The 17839-nt window shown below is 47.9% G+C and overlaps 1 non-coding gene across 1 annotated transcript; it reads left to right on the top strand.

Moving 5' to 3' along the window:
• Window positions 1-4368: 4368 nt before the first annotated feature.
• TRNAH-GUG (transfer RNA histidin (anticodon GUG)) lies at window positions 4369-4440 on the top strand. The gene has a single exon. It is a non-coding gene; the product is annotated as a tRNA-His (tRNA).
• The last annotated feature ends 13399 nt before the right edge of the window (window positions 4441-17839 follow it).

The following is a 17839-nucleotide window of genomic DNA, read 5'->3' as shown; positions in this document are numbered from 1 at the left end:
GCGAAAGACGCCCTCACCGATCACTTCCTCCCTCAATTAAACCCAGACTATGAGACGTTTCTCTTCTGCACCACATTACAGACAGCGGAGGAAACCCTTGATGCGTACCACACCCGCCTGAGGAAGTTAGCCATGTCCTGTGAATTCACAAATGTGGAGAGGGAAATCAGGAGGCAGATCATCAACGGGATTCATTCGGAAAAACTGAGGCGCCTAATACTCAGCGAGAGGGGTATCCCCCTACAGCGTATCCTTGAACTAGGACGTCAGAGGGAACTGGCACACACCAGAGCGGCCAATATGGAGGCCACGCTACACAGGCTGCAACCTGCTCTCAACACGGCTATGGTGGCCCGCATCGCCAACAAACAATCCTCGAGAGACGATAACAGTGGCGGATACGGACAAAACAGGTGGCAACCGCGTATTCCGGGACCCACTGAGTGTGGTTGGTGCGGTGGCCCACGACATGGCCGTCGCAACTGTCCTGCTCAAGGCACCACGTGTGGGGCATGTGGCCGGAAGGACCATTACGCGAAGGTATGCCGATCAACGGACACCCCCATACAGCCTCAGCAAAACCAGCCGGAGAAGATCGCGACCAAGAAAAAGAAGCAAGCCAGTGCCAGAAGGGTCGCAGTGGCCAGCTCTTCCACGGAGGATGAAGGGGACGATATCTCGGCAATGCTGCAGCCCCCCTCCAAGGACACAGACAGGAAAGGAAGGAAGGTATACCTGGTGTCTGCACTATGCCAGGACCGTGGACCTCGAGGAAAAGCCACCCGAAGGCGCAAATGCATGGTCACCATCCAAAATCAGTGCGTTCAGATGACCATCGACACAGGCGCTTCGGTGAACGTAATGCCTGAGAGCATCTTCCTGACTCTAAGTCCTCCACCAGAGCTGAAAAACACCGACACTCTGCTCTATGCATACGGCTGTCGAAAGCCCCTGCCGGTAATTGGCAGGTTCCGCACCACGCTGGAACACGGAGAAAACAGACTATGGTCCAAAATCTATGTTGTGAAGGCAGGTGTTGAGAGCCTCCTGAGTGGGGACGCAGCGGAGGACTTGGGAGTGGTCCAATTCATCTGCCATGTCAACGAAGAAATGGAGATCGAGCAGATGCTTAACCAATACCCTGACTTGCAAGAAGGCATAGGCTGTCTAAGAGGCAAAACCATCAAACTGCATATTGATGAGACTGTGCAGCCGAAAGCCGTCCGGCACCGGAGAACGCCGTTCCACATGAGAGAACAAGTGGAACAGGAACTCAAGGCACTGGAAGAAGCGGGTATCATTGAGGAGGTCACAGGGCCCACACCGTGGGTCTCCCCAATGGTAGTCACACGGAAGCCCAAGCAGCCTGGAAAGGTGCGGATCTGCATAGACATGCGCCTCCCCAACACCGCCATTAAAAGGGAACGCCACATAACCCCAACAATCGACGAGATTGTGGCTGACCTCACAGGGTCGAAGATATTTTCAAAGATTGACCTAAAGGCGGGGTATCATCAACTCAAACTCCACAGAGACTCTCGATACATAACAACATTCTCTACGCATCTGGGGCTGCGGAGGTACAAACGCCTAAGTTTCGGAATATCATCAGCTGCGGAGGTGTTCCAGCAGACCATCCAGGAGGTCATCCGGGGCATCCCTGGTGTCCTCAACGTGAGCGATGATATTCTGATTCACGCCCCCGACAAAGAGACACACATCAAGAGGCTTCACGCCCTACTGGGCCGACTACAAGAGGTTGGGCTCACAATACATCGGGAAAAGTGTGAATTCCTCAAAGCGGAGATCACGTTCTTCGGATACAAGTTTGGCAGCACAGGCATCTCCCCGGACCCGCAGAAGGTCGCAGACATCCAGGCGGCTAGCCCTCCGATGACACCCACGGAAGTGCGCAGTTTTCTAGGCATGGCCACCTACTGCGGGAGGTTCATCCGAAACCTGGCCACACTATCTGAGCCGCTGCGGGAACTCACGAAAGCCAACGTCAAGTGGGAATGGGGGCCAACATGCCAGGACTCGTTCGAAAGCATCAAGGACTCCCTCTCAGCTGACACCAAGATGGCCTACTACAATACTGAACTGCCCACAGAACTATTCGTAGATGCCAGCCCCGTGGGGCTCGGAGCCATCCTAATGCAAGTCACGAGGGAAGGGGAGAAAAGACCGATCGCGTATGCATCGAGAGCCCTCACCGAGACCGAACAAAGGTACTCACACATCGAAAAGGAGGCCATCGCCGTGCTGTGGGGGTGCCGGCATTTTCACCTCTACCTATATGGACGTCACTTCACGACGATCACGGACCACAAGCCCCTTCTACCAATTTTCATGGGAACCTCAGCACACCCTCCGGCACGAATAACCAAGTGGTTACTGCACCTCCAGCAATATGACTTCAACCTCGTCTACCAACCAGGCAGCGGGAACCCGGCGGATTTTCTATCCAGGCATCCGCGAGAGGCCACTCAACAAGAGATCCAAGTAGCGGCAGAAACAGAGGAACACATATGCCAAGTGGTGCGAGCAATGAGGCCCAGAGCGGTGAGCATCGAGGAAATCGAGGCGGAAACGCACCAGGACCCGTGTTGCGACTTGGTGAAAGATGCCATCCTGTCCGGTGACTGGAAGACTTTCATGAGACATACACACAACAGAACAGCGGAAGCAAAGGGGTTTTTGTCAGGCATATTCACAGTGCGGCAAGACTTGTCAGTCACGGAAGGTGGACTGTTACTTCGAGGAAACCGCATCGTGATCCCTCTCAAACTACAGGACAGAATAGTGGCCCTAGCACATGAGGGACACCAAGGACTGGTAAGGACGAAAGCCCGCATTCGGCACCGAGTATGGTTTCCCCAGATCGAGGAGCGGGTCGAGACACTCATCACCACGTGCCTAGCCTGTCAGATAACAGGGGGGCCGCCAGACCCGGAACCCATCATATCGGCAGAACGGGGCCGCTCTCGCTGGGAGGCCATCAGCATTGACTTTTGCAAGCTCCGGGAGGGCCTCCACTTGCTGGTGGCCGTCGATGACCACTCCCGCTACCCGGAAGTTGAGATAGTTGAGTCCACAGCAGCTGAAGTGGTCATTCCGGCCCTAGAGAAAATGTTCGCAACCCATGGACTACCCATTTCAATCAAAAGCGACAATGGCCCGCCGTTTACGGGAGAGGATTTCAAAAAGTACCTACAGGATCTCAATGTGAAATATCACCACATCACTCCAAGACACCCCCAGGCAAATGGGGACGTAGAACGATTTATGCGGACTATCAATAAGGTACTCCGAGTGTCTAAGGCTAACGCCAGCCCCTGGAAGGTTGACCTCTTCCGATTCCTCCGAAATTACCGGGTCACGCCTCACAGTACAACCGGCATACCGCCTGCGGACCTCATGTTCGGCACCGTCATCAGATCCTCGATCCCGCATCACCCAAGCAGAACCCCGGACACGGTGAACGAGGAACGCACCGAGAGAAGGAGGAGGGATGCCAACGAACACATGAGTGGCAAGCGGAGAGCGAGGCCGTCCCATCATCAAGTGGGTGACCAGGTTATCATGCTACGTAACCCTTCCAAGTCAAAACTTGACACAAGGTACGAGGAACTTCCATGGACCGTCAGCAACCGGCATGGAACCATGGTCACTGTGACACGAGGAAACCGCCAAGTGACGAGAAATGCGTCATGGTTCAAAGCCATACCCCGTACACTATGGACTGATAAGGAATGCCATCGGGAAGGCATGGACAATCCACCCAGCGAAGAAGAGCCGGAGGCCATCCCTGAGGAGGATGGAGCGCGGGATGGAAGCTGGGAACCGGTGGATGAACCTGGCCTCGAGGACCCGAACTGCGACGATGGAACCGAGCTTGAAGCAAGGGGGGAGGACCCCCGCGAAGGACGATACTCACTGAGAACAACGACGAGACCGCCAGCCAAGCTAAGTGACTATGTGTGGCAACTGGTGCAATAGTGCCATGAACCCCAATGGCAAGGTGGCTGAGTGTTGAAGACTGAGCGCTTATGTTGGACTTGGCCGTTGTTCGGCTGTTAGAGTTATGTGTTTTGTTTTGTTTTATAATAAAGGAGGAATGTTATGTTCCGCCCTGCGTCCCGCTACGCGGTGACGCAGGGCGTCCTTAATAAAAGCCCCGCCCCCGCGTTCGGGAGGCAGTTCCGGGGCAGACCTAACATCGGCGTGGGTGTGTGTTTATTGCAGCTCCCGCTGGAGCTGCGCCACCGGCCGCGCGGCCTAATTGCATGACGCCAGCCCCCGCGCGTAGGCCGCGGGCCCTCGACACAACAGCTGCAAACAACGAAACGCTCACAGTCCAAGTAGTTCGCCGTGATCGTATAGTGGTTAGTACTCTGCGTTGTGGCCGCAGCAACCTCGGTTCGAATCCGAGTCACGGCATTGCGGTGAAAAGCAATGTCACGGCAATTGGGTGAAGCTTTTATTGCTTTTTGGAGTTTCACATTGAAAACATTGAAAGTAATTATGAAAACATATAATGCATCGTATTACTCGTATTCATCTTAAAAAACGTGGTATTTACACCGAAAACCTTATTTTTCTTAACAATCACTCCACATTAAAATGTTTTAACATATTTTTACGTGGGGTGAGGGGGTCATAAAACGTATTTGAGCACCATCTAGTTACAGTGGGGCTTATTTTCGAGTTCCCAATTAATTAACAGCAGAGACATGTTACATTTAGCATAGATAGGTCCCCCAAATATTCGTCATTTGCAAATGGTGAGGGCAAAAGGCGGCGTGCATGCTAGTACCTTTCTCCTCTGCTTTTGCATTCTACCGTAAACGCACAAAAGAGATCAGTGTCTTTGGAAACAAGATGGTGTGATGGTGTGGGGCGATGGCAGGCCCCACCTGTAGGCACACGCACACACGCAGCGCGCGCGCTAAGAGACACGCCGGAGACGTGTTGCTGCTCTGGTCTCCGGCGCGAACTGCCGGCCGGGACCGTCTTTATTGAAAAACGCGCATGCGCGAGCCTCGTTATGGGCCGCGCATGCGTTGAACCGCGTATTACTACGCAACATCCCTCTTTTTTCCCCAAACAACGAACAGTGATCAACAGTATAACTTAACAACATATTCTTCAACCATAAATATTCCAACACGACCTAGATGCCTAGGCAGGGTCCATAATAAAGTCTTGGAACCTCTGCAGCGGTTTGCGCCCCGCCTGGCTCGGGTACCTGCGTGCCTCGGCCGGAGGCATCTCTTGTGTCCCTTGAGTCTCGGCCAGTCCATCAGGTCTCAGGGGCGGTTCATCGCTCAGCTCAGGTGCCGGAGGGTCGACTTCATCAGTTTCGGCAGACCCCACCCGCTTGAAAAACGAGAAATTCCGGGTGACAGTTCCACGTGCGTTGGCCGCTGTGACCATCGAGCCCTTCACATGTGTCACCCCCAGAGGCTGGGTTTCATAGGTTAACGATAACTTTCCTTCTGCTCTTCTGTTTCGCACCAATACGGTGTCCCCCATCGCAATCGGCCTCTCCGAGAGCTTCCTCCTGATCGTTTCCTTTTCATTCCTCACTGCCCTCTCCGTTCGCACTTGATCCTTTTCAATCTCCCCCGGCTGGCGGCCGTCCATTTCGGGCAGGAGCCCTCTCGGTACACGCTTGAAGAGCGCTTCGGCAGGGGCGACCCCGGTTGACTGATGGGGGGTCGAGCGGTACTCGCAAAGGAAGTTCACTAAGTTGCGTCGGAGGTCTGTGCCTCCATCTGCTGATATGCGGAATACTTTGTTTAGCGTTCGCATGAAGCGCTCTACCTCCCCATTTGCCCTCGGCCAGAGCGGTGTGACTTTCCTATGGCGTATTCCCCTCTCCTCACAGTACTGAGCAAAACGTTGCCCCCGAAATGGCACCCCATTGTCTGAGCATAGCTCCACCGGAAAACCATGCGTGGCAACATTTTCTCCAGCGCCATGATGGTGTGGTCTCCACCAGTTCAACCTCCGGATAGCGGGACCATTGGTCTGTCACCACTAGAAAGTAGAGCCCTCGGCCGGTGGATCCAAAGTCGGCATGGACCGTCCCCCATGGCTGGTCACTTCTCTCCATGGTTTGGATCTGCGGGGCCCTCTCCACCGGGTGGGCTGCTGGGCAGGGGATGCACCTTCTCATGAACTCTCCACTCTGCTTTCCAGGTCGGGGAACCAGACCTTGAGTCTCAGTCTTGCTTTCATCTTGGCCATCCCTTGGTGCCCATTGTGTGCGAGCTGCAGAACCTTGTCAACCACTGTTCTCGGGATGACAATCTGGTGACCCCTTAGCAGGAGGGCATCCTCGGCTACCGAGAGCTCATGGCGCGCTTTTCAGAGGGACTGCAGGTCTTTCTGAGCCCCTGCGTTCCTTCGTGAGTTGTCCTGGAGGACCTCTAGCCATTCTCCATTTGCCATAGCAACCTTGATCCTTGCGAATGTCTCGTCCACGTTGGAGTCTTCGGTGATCTCCTGGCGGGATAGGGCAACGGGCAGCGCCGATTCGACCGCGAGATGTATCGCTTCAACACCCTCTGCCACTTCCACTGTGTCTTTTGGCTTCCCCGCACCTGGATGGGGGGACAGGTAGTCTGCCTGGTTGTCAGGGCCTGGTCGATACAGCAGTTTGACCCCGTACTCCATTAACGACAACATCCATCTCTCTATTCTAGGCGGTGGTTTGGATGATGTTCCGGACAGGATCGGGATGAGAGGCTTGTGGTCAGTTACCACCACGACCGGTTTTCCCAAGATATATATCCGGAAGTGCTTGCACCACCATAAGATGGCTAGAGCTTCCCGCTCGATCTGAGAGTACCGTCTCTCTGTCTCTGTAAGCGCTTTGCTGGCATATGCGATGGGCCTCCTGGTTCCTTGATTTTCGGCCTGCATGAGGACAGCCCCCAGTCCTACGGGGCTGGCATCGACGACAATTTCGGACTCCCAATCCGGATTAAAGTATGCCATCGTTTCTTGTTCCGATAGGGCACTTTTGATGTTGTCGAAAGCCCTCTGTTTTTTCTCCCCCCAGTTCCAGGCAATGTCGTTTCTGGTTAGCGCTCTCAGGGGCTCCGACAGGGAGGCTAGATCGCGGATGAAGCGACCACAATACGTCACCATACCCAGGAAGCTTCTGATTTCGGAAGGTGTTGTTGGCGGGGTCGCTTCCTGGATATCCTCCACTTTCTCGGGATCAGGTGATATTCCCCCCGCGTGGAAGACGAACCTGAAAAATTCCAGCCTGTCCCTTAAAAACTCACTCTTCTCTTTTTGCAGTGTCAGCCCTAGGTCGCGCAATCTGACAAGTGTGTTTTCCAGGCGCTTTAGGTGTTCAGCTTCGGAACGGGCAAAGACCAGAATGTCGTCCGACATGTTTATCACTCCCTTGAGTCCGGACAGGGCTTCCCTGATGGTGTTTTGGAAGACCTCTGCCGCGGAAGAGATACCACAACGGAGTCTTTTATATTGGTATAACCCCTCATGCGTCGTAAACGTCGTGATGTATCCTGACTCGGGGTGGAGCTCTAAATGGTGGTACCCAGACTTTAAATCCAGTTTTGAGAAGACTTTCGCCCCTTTAAGCTCCCCAATGATGTCATCCAAGGTGGGTGTTATGAGGTGCTCTCTTTTGATCGCTAGGTTAGGAAGCCTCATGTCCACGCAGATGCGTACCGCACCCGGTTGTTTGGGCTTTGGGGCTACCACGATCGGGGAGACCCACGGAGTGGGGCCCTCTACCTTCTCAATTATGTCCTTGTCTATCAGGGATTGCAGCTCGCGCTCCACCTGTGTCCTCAGATGGAAAGGGACGCGGCGGTGCTTTAGAGCCGTTGGTCTCACAGACCCATCGATGTGGAGGCGTATTGGGTCAGCCTTTAGTTTCCCTATCCCTCGGAATATCGTTTCAAAACGACTCAACAAATTTTCTAAGTCGGTGTGATACACTGCAAATGAGAAGTGTACCAGGTCCAATGCCTCAGCCGCAGCACAACTCAGAAGGGAATGCGGGCTCACATCTGTGACAAAGAATCTTCCCCTTATTCTATTTTGTCCTTGAGTGACTGGAGCAACGAATACTCCTTGGATGGGAAGCGGTGTGTGTCCTCCGAAAGCGTATATCCGTGCTGTGGACTCTGCTAGGCCTGGTGGACCAGGGAGTGCGTTGTAGTGTTCCGTCGCCAGCACACAGACGTTCGCCCCAGTGGCTATCAAGACCGGTGTCGGTGTCTCCCCAATGTTCACTGTGCACTTGGGTTGTCTTCTCCTGCCTGGGCCTTCGGATATGCTCGAGATGAAGAAGATTTCGTCTTCCTCCTCCTCCTCCTCGGCGATGTTCAGGTCCTGTTCGCCTTGTTCAATGGATGATACACCCCTCACTCTCCGAGCGCAGCCTCTGGCAACCCTTTCTGACCATCGCGACGCAGCAACAGGTGCTGATGCCCTGCACACCCTAGCATAATGTCCTGGGGTGTTACACCGGCCACAGGTCCTCGATTTGGCTGGACAGTCGCCCGCATGTGGCAGGTCATACCCGCAATATTGGCACGAGGGAGCGTTGCTCGGCCCCCCCCGGGTTATCACCTCCTCTTGACGTCCACCTTGACTTTCCTGGGTTATTGCGGCCAATTGCAAAAGCCTCACCTTCGTTCCTCCCATGCGTGGCTGCATCCATTTTCGCCCCCCTCGCGTCAGCCAGCTCATAGGCCCTTCCTGTGTCCAGAATCTGTTGTAGGGTCAAGCCAGGTTCCCTCAATACCTGCCTTCTCAATTTACCAGAGCTGCAGCCCTGCAACAACTGGTTCCGAACCATCTCCTCTTCATTTCCCCATCTACAGGAGCTTGCTAGAACTCTGAGTCGTGCACAGAATTGATCCAGTGACTCTTCCTCTCGCTGTCTTTCCGCACTCATGACGAATCTATCAAAGTCTACATTCGCCATTGGCAGAAAATGATCTCGGAGCGCCAGCTTCACTGCCGCATATGTCGCAACCGGAATGTTCAGAGAGTCATATATCTTGTGGACCTCGGCCCCTGCCGAGTACACCATGATTGCAATTCGTTCTTCGTCCTCCGTGATCCCCGATGCTGTGAAGAACATCTCCAACCTCTTCACCCACAGGAGCCATTTAGGCCCCAACTTGGAAGGTGGGCCCGTGGTATCAAATTCGGGCATGGGGGCCAGTGTACTGTTCACCCTGCGAGGGATGGGGGCAGGAGCACCATCCTGTTCATCTTCCTCTCCCATTTCCTTGCGTGGTACTTACAGGAGTACGTTGAACTGCTTCGAAGACAGGGCCCCGGAACACCCTTGGTGCAATATCTTCACTGGTGCCACTCTTTTCTTCTTTTTCCTGTTGTCTTGACAGAATGCCACAACCTTGCGGCTGCACAGGCTGTGGAGGGTCCAAAAATTCACTGTACTCGGTGTGAATTGCAGGTGGCGCACGAGCACCCTCACGGGCCGCAACCAATGCATTCTGTGCTCGATCCAAAATGGCCGCCGGCCACACGTGTGAGCCCGTGCCGACACGGAGCAGCGTTCTCCTCTCTGGATGCTACCGGAGCGGAGAACTGCTCCCGCACCATCCTCATCGCCAGTGTGATGGTGTGGGGCGATGGCAGGCCCCACCTGTAGGCACACACGCACACACGCAGCGCGCGCGCTAAGAGACACGCCGGAGACGTGTTGCTGCTCTGGTCTCCGGCGCGAACTGCCGGCCGGGACTGTCTTTATTGAAAACGCGCATGCACGAGCCTCGTTATGGGCCGCGCATGCGTTGAACTGCGTATTACTACGCAACAGATGGTAAGTGGTTTCCTTTCAATTTTATCTCTTGCAGGAAGACAGTTACATATTGGCTTCATGCCAGAGCATGTGAAACACAGGTGACACACAAGGAGATTAGTTTCGAATTTATAGGTAATTTTCATGTGGTTTTCCTTATTTTTTCTCCAAAGTTGATTCTTGGGATGAGTTACACAAAGGTATCAGAGCATCATTATGTTCAGTTGTTTTTTGGATCATAAGGTGTTTTATAATGACTTAACAATCATATTTTGTGTTCTTCCCTTTTTATATTTAATTTTGGTTTACTGAACGAAGGGTCTAGCCCCGAAGACAGATTAATTTGCAAATGCATTGGCCAAAATAGACTTGCTCATACAATAAAACTGTTTACATTTTTAAAGTATATAATTTTGACACTAAGGATTGGATATTGAGTTATCATAATGCACGCTGCCTCCAACAATGCAGCTGGGGTGGGTGAAAGCAGGGGCCGCCTGGTGCTGTGCCAGGAGGGACAAGGAGTGCCAGAGCTCCTGCTCAGGACGGCAAGCTGGGTCCCCGCCCTCGTCCCCAGTTGTTATAGGCCTGGGGTGTGTCGTCCGGGCCTCCCAAGAAAAGACTCGAGATGTCTTTGGTATTGACTTGTGATAATATGTGGTAACATATGCAGCTCTAATTGAGAAGAGCGAGAGCACATGGTTTTCCAAGGGCAACTTTGTCATTTGGTTTTGTAATACTCTAGTGCCTAGCTTTACCATTGTGTTCCGACTAATATTTAGGAATGATATGCAATGATTTGAGTATATATATATTTTTGCTGAAATATATATGTGGTGCCCAACTTTTCTTTAGTTTGGACATTTGAAGTAAGGCCTTCAGTTCTGTAAACATTGTAATACTGCCATTTACCAGAGTAATAACCAGTATGCTCAAGAAAATAGTAATTTCACAGATGCTAATGAAAACAAATCTATCCAAGATCTGGGAGGGATGAACAAAAGACATTGAAATGATGTGTTTGAAAGGCTACATCTCATGCTTAGAAGGCCAAATGGAAGCGTGGCAGAGTGGGAGATACCTCATATACAGAGTCCAACAGAACGCCTGTCAGTCCATTCAAAGATATCTCTCCTCCACAATTAAGTCTCTGCAATTGGACAAGAAAAGGTGTCCCATTAAAAAAAAAAAGAATCCACAAATGTACATATTTAAATAGACATCTTTATCACCAGTGATGCAGCTGTTTATTTAAGCATTTACATTTATGGATTTATTTATGTATATATTTTTTACAGTTGGACAAATGTTCTAATCCAGTATCACAAGACTCGAAAAGATTGGACTTAGTCCTTTATCAACAGTTATCCATTCATCTGAATGCCATTGGTTAATTCAAAAAGTACAAATTTTAATGGAGATAGCAAAATAGTCTAAAATACATGATTAAACCCTCTAAAAAGATACAAGTGTATCGTGTTGACAAAGACAAACATTAAGAACATACAATTCTAAAAGATCTTAGAGCTAATGACTTTCTAATCTCTAATTCTTCTATTCTAATTCTATTCAATAATTAGGATTAGATTGTCCCTTCATTGGAATTTTCAATTCACTCAGACAGTTTAACTAATTAGACTGACAAAAAATTCTCGACATGTTTCAGTCCTCTGTGTAGGTCTTGGGACTTTCTTCATGAGTGGTCAATAAGGGGGGTTTAGAATGGGCTTCAGCTAAGTATGAACTCTTCTGGCCTCTTCTTTAAGATGATAATAACTGTTGATAAAGAAACATTAAAAAAGAATCAATTTATGTTTCTTTAGACACGTTTAGAGGTGTCAAGAAAGACTACAGGGTCCATTTGGTTACCTGGTCTTCTTAGTGTGGGGGCTTTCTTGATTAGCAGGCGAAAAAATGTCCACATGTGTTGGGCATCATTTTCTTGGGAGGAAGGATATTCCTACCGAATCTGCAAACAACAAATTATTTTATTTACAAGAAAGTCTACTCCAGCCTTCAGCTTAGAAAACACAAAGCATTCTGGTAATTGCAGTTCCTCGGCGAGGTCGTTTAATTTGGAGAGGAGTGGTGTCCTTTCTTTAGTAATTGGTTATGGTTTCTATATATTTTAAACGTATTTTAAACATAATGGCGAGATCATAATAGCTTATCCCTTATGCATGGGTTCTTAAAAAGGTCGCATTTTAGTCAGCTTACCAGTAGTTTAGTCAGAAAACTCTCTCTGTTCTTTTCCTTGCCGCGATGTTTTGCGGATGTGTTAATGCAGTTTTAGCTTCTGTGTAGAGGCTTCTACAATTGGTTTCTGAAATAAACCACACAGGTTGTATCCGTTAGTTCTAAATGGATTCCTGTTTCCCATTGCTGAAAACAGTTCGAAAAAAGACTTCAGTAGAACTGTTCTCCAGCTATTCTTAAAGCTAGAAAAGTGCTAAAAAATGCTAAAAGGATGTTAAAAAATGCAAGTCAAATGCTGAGTTTAAATCTAAGTGCTATCTTACTTCTCTGTATTTCAATACTTTGCACAGGCTACCGTGTGTATCATGATTTACCTGTTTCTTGGTCTCTAGTCATTCCCAATGGTGCCACTACAGGGTGGAGTGGTATCCCTGTGGGCTGGTGTCTTCTATGGGCTGAGTTTAGCTCCTTCTGTAAGATCCTCCTTCATGGGTGCCTGCGCCTGTTCTGGTTAGTATCTATGTTTGGGCCGCCATTTTGAGAGGTCTATATATAGCTCTCTAGTAGTCCTTTTTTAGTGTTTGTCATTAAAGGGCCTCTACTTCAATTGTGTTCTCTGGCTCTGCTATTAACAGTCAAAAAGAAGGTTGTGCCGATGATTATAAATTATACATTAGGGCGATCAGATTTTTAACCAATCTATAGACTCGTTGAGTCCTATTTTGTCACTTTTAGTTAAAAAAATTAATCTCTGTTCTTTTTCAAGTAGGATTCTATTTTTTGTATTGTGATCTCTCCCTTGTACCATTAGTAAAACGGTCCAGCTGAAGTTTTCATAACCATGTTGTGCTTCCCCAAAAAGTTTTACTAGAGGTGCGTTAGTGACTTTATTTTTCAAACAGCTTTTATGTTCAAGCATCCTGGTTTTTACCTTCCGGTTTGTTTTCCCTATGTAGTGTTTATTACACGGACACGTGATCATGTATACTACATATTCAGAATTGCAATTAGTCATTAGTTTTTGTTTTTCAAGGGGTGAGTAACCCTATGTCTATTTCTTTGGTTTTTTGGGTTAATTTACACATTGCACAATTAGTGCATGGGTAATGTCCAATTATAGGTTTAAGTCCCCAGGATTCAGTCAGGCTCAGGGTTTTTGTTGGTTTTTCTTTGAGTTTGTTACTACTCACTCTGTTCCCAATCGTCTTGGATTTTTTGTATGCAAAAAGAGGAACAGGAATCCCTATTTCACTCTTCTCAAAGATTTTCCATTGGGTTTTTACTATTTGGCTAATTTTCAGACTCAAATTAGAGAAAGTGTTAACACATACTAGCATATCTTGTTGCGGTTGTTTAATTTTTGCTTCTAGGAGGGCTTCCCTGTTGTTGTTCGCCGCTCTTTTGGCTGACTTTTTGATCAGTTTTTTAGGATATCCTCTTTGTTTTAATTTGGCCGTCAGATTTTTTGCTTCTGTTTCAAAGTCTGCATTTTGGCTGCTATTTCTCTTGAGTCTTAAAAATTGGCCGTATGGAAGGTTATCTCTCAGGTGTTTAACATGATGACTGGAGTAATGTAAGAGTGAATTTTTTTCTGTTTTTTTATGGTAGGGTTTAACCAACAGGCGCCCATCGCTGTTCCTTCTATTTGTTGAAAGTATGAGCCTTGAAACTCGAAATAATTTCGTGTAAGAGCTATTTCTATACACCACATAATAAACGAGCTGGGTACTGGGTCGTTGTCAAGTCTATTGAGTAGAATTTCGCTGATGGTTTCAAGTGTAGCTTGTTGAGGGATGTTAGTATATAGGGATACAATATCTAGACCTATAAGGAGTGTTTTCGCGGGATCGTATGGGAGATTTTCATATTTATTGATCACATCTTTGGTATCTTTTAGGTAAGATCTCATTTTCTCTACATATCCTTTCAGGTAGTGATCTGCATACTTAGATAACGGTTCTAAAATAGAATTAATCCCTGAAACTATGGGTCTACCCGGTGGTTTAGTCAGCGTTTTATGGATTTTGGGTAGGCAGTAGAACTTGGGTGTTGCTGGTTCCATTTTATTCAGAAAAGCCCATTCCTGTTTGCTAATCCATCCTCTATCACAAGCTTTGGTAGTTTTAGTTTCAATGAGGTTTTCCAATTCTTTTGTGGGATCTGTAGGTAATCTCTTGTAATAGTTCTCATTTTCTAGTTGTCTGTGGCATTCTTCTATGTATTCTGTCTTATTTAGCAACACTATAGCTCCCCCCTTATCTGCTCTTTTAATAATGATCTTATCATTGGAAGCTAGTGATTCGATCGCTGTTCTCTCATTAGTGGTCAAGTTTTGATACATAGGGATGTTTTGTTGTTCCAACTTGGCTACTTCCGCCAGAACTCTTTTTTCAAAAATTATTGATTCTAGCGAGTAAGTGTATGAGGGGGGACAGAAAGTAGAGGGAGTTTTGAGACCTGAGTGGTTCAGAGTGTTGGGTTCTCTATTTGTTTCGTTACGTGTAGCAAAGAATTCTTTGAGTCTTATTTTCCGCATAAATTTAAAAAGATCTGTGCGGAACAGAAAATGATCATGTTTGTTCGAAATAACGAATCCTAGGCCCTTTTCCAGAACTTGTTTTTCCATGTTAGTAGGCGTATACGTGGATAAATTCACTAGAATTGATTTCCGCTCCTCAGGTATCTCTGGTCCCCGTTCCATTGGCCCCGATTGGGCCCTTGGTATAAAAAAGGCCGTGTTCCTTGATTCCTGTTTCCTCTTTTTTGTCTATGATTGGGGTTTCCTCTTCCACGATTTGGTGGATTTTGACCTGGGTTAGTATTATCTGGATCGCTACATCGCTACTTGAATTGCTTGAGCTATATGATGTCGCCCTGAATCTAACTCGTCTGTTGTTTCGTGGTAGTCCTTGTATCTGGGCCATCTGTGTTTTATATCCTTCTTTAGTGTAGGGATATGCCTTTTCATGTGAATATTTACTCAGATCTTTTTTTAATCTTTGAATTCTTTCTAATGTGTTAGTTTGTTTGAAGTCTTTCATTTCTTTCTCTATCTCTTCCAGTCTCTTTTTGACTACGTCTAGTGCAATTAGTTTTTTAATGTCATCTTCCAGTTTTTTTAGGTCGATTTCTATTTTGCTAGATGTTTCTTTGGCTGTATCTATTATTAATATCAGCCAATCTCTCCCACAACGGTTAGCTATGTAGCTCCATTGTAGGATGAATTTGGCGTTGTCTAAGAACAGTCGTGGCTCATTTGGAACCTTTAAGCCTTGTGGTAAGGCTTTGTTCTTTAGGTATTCCAACATTATTGCGCCATGTAATTCTGTCCTTATCAGTCTTTTGCGAAGTTGGATTATTTCATCCCATTCGTCTGATTTATCTGGGATATCGCCCAGTTCACTGTTATTGATGATCGAGATGGCGTTCATGAGTGCCGTTGCATAGTCATCGCTATAGCCTAGCGTTCTGTCTTCCGACATATTAGCTTTTTAATATGTCTGGATAGGGAGCCGGAAAAGTCTAGCCCGGCTAATCCAGTATCAAACACTTATGGTGGAGCTATATCTTTAAATGGACTGACAGGCTTTATGTGGGCACATTAAAGGATGTTTCCAGGTCCATCTGACCTACTGTGCCCTTTGAAATGAACTCCTGTCTACCCCCTGTCTTCCCATCACCCCCTGTATTGCCCACTTCATGTGTTTTCAGTGAAAACTGAGTCTGATGCCAGGATTCTGGGTTCAGGATTTGCAAGCGAAGTGCAGCAATATGTGTGGTGGCTATTTCTTGACTCATGTGAAGTTATTTCATGATCTACATTCATAGATATTCTATTACACTGTGATAACATGTCTACTGCTCTGCTGGTGTGCAGGCATGAGTAGTTTCTAAGTAGCATACCAAGCCCCACACTACTAAACCAGTAGCTATCACAATCATAAAGGTGAAGCAAGCACAGCCCAACAGAAATACTACCTTTGTCCCTTTTTGTAAAGTTGGCTGATGGCATCTATACTCTTCAAGAGCGGTGTGAGATGAGACAGTTGCAACACAAACAACAAGAGTATGTTGAATACAAAATAAAAGAATGTCCAAACAAGGTTCTATAAAAACAGGGATTTTAATAATGACTAATCATAGGCACAACTAATAAAAAACACTATCGACATGTCCCTTTAAAGGAAACACAGAGAATGTAGACTTTAAGAATAAAGAGCATTCTTGGTTGATAGACAGGGGTGCTCAGGTAAACGATTTCAGCAACAATGCTAATGTTAAAGGGTATGGCTTTAAAAGGCAAAGAAGTGGGCTTAAAAGTTACTAAGGTGCTTTAAGTTGGACAAGGGGAGATGGCCTCATCAAATACCATAGTTTCTTTTCTTTGAGGCTCTACAGCATCCAGCTAGGAATCTAGGTGCTTTACTGCAGGTGTTGAGATGGTCGAAGTATGTTTTTTCAATGAAAAATGAGCTTCAGGTCGGTTTGAATCCCAGGCTCAATGTGGGTCAAGTCACCATTCAATAAAGTTTAGGTGATGTCTTCCAAAGATTTGAGGTGACAGTGAAGTTGGCGGTTAGATGATGCTACTGCTGGCTGAAGTCGGCATTTGAGATGGGCTTGTTGATGGCTTCCAGCAGATCGTGTCAGAGTTTGAGTCGGGTGCAACCAGAGATCAGGTCAAGTTGAGGTGGTCCACTTCAGTGGGTCGAGTTGACATCTGGATGGCTCAAAGTGCAGCTAAGTGGCTTGAATTTCGTAGAGTGCCAAAAGCAGCACCTCAGGTTCCATAGAAGCTCTTAGACAATCAAGCAGAGCTGGCTCAAAAGGGTCTTGAGGTGTTAAAAGGATTCTGAGCTGCCTCTGGGCTTCTGAGTTGCTGGAAGTTCCAATCAAGCATCTCCTGGTACAAGGTGACTCCTTTGTTCCCCACTTCCACTACAGGAAGATTATCTGATGCCCAGAGGGGATCCTCCACCTATAGACCTGTTTATTGGATTGATTTAGTTTTAGGTTCTGCTAATCATTTATCAGACTCTGGTGACTCCTCTCGCCAATCCTCCTCAACTGGATCTTCGGTAAAGCTGTCCTGTGTGTCTGTCTTCTTCTTCCTCCTGGTCTTCTTCTTTTCTTCTCCCTTTTGGTCCTTCTTCTTTTTGTGGAAATAAGTGTGAGCTCCTCTGGAGGCCACGTTGCCGGTATAGAATATACCAAACAACAGGGATTCCCCCGGGAGCCGACCCCAGACAGGAAAAAAGTATTTTGGTGGAAAAAAACCTGCAGAAATTGCAATTCCTGATGAGTTGTCGAAGAGTGGGGCCAGGAGCTGTGAAGCGTGTCTTGTATCCTGATTCTTGTAAAGATAGTGAGACTCCCAGATCAGAGATTTCTGATAGAGTCCAGCGTTTCTCCCAAAAGGGAAAAGAGTGTAGAGAATCCTAGGAGAGTGAAAGCCGGGATGAGGAATCACAAGGAGAAAGCGGAAGCCGCTCTGGTTCACTGCCGAGAAGGAGCGGATAGCAGTGCTACTCCCAGGTAAGAGGTTGCAAAGTGGGCAGAGGATGCAGCTCCGGTTCGCAGCTGAGACGGAGCAGATTGCAGTACCACTCCCAGGTATAGGTGATGCACTGTGGACTGAGAACAGGAAGGAAGGGAGATGACCAGGCGAACCGGGATGAGACCCGGAGAGAAGAAAGATCCAGCGGGAAAGAGAAAAGCAAACACCCTGAGAGGCGTGGCGAAAAGGCAAATGAGGAACGGGGGAGAGAGAGAGAGTGTTGGCAAACAGAAGAGAACACCAAGAAACAAGTTAGCTACAGG

Source organism: Ambystoma mexicanum (assembly GCF_040938575.1).
Source record: "Ambystoma mexicanum isolate Mex_15411 chromosome 12 unlocalized genomic scaffold, UKY_AmexF1_1 Mex_chr12_unloc.2, whole genome shotgun sequence".
Lineage (NCBI taxonomy): Eukaryota > Metazoa > Chordata > Amphibia > Caudata > Ambystomatidae > Ambystoma > Ambystoma mexicanum.
This window is presented reverse-complemented; position numbering and strand designations above follow the sequence as displayed.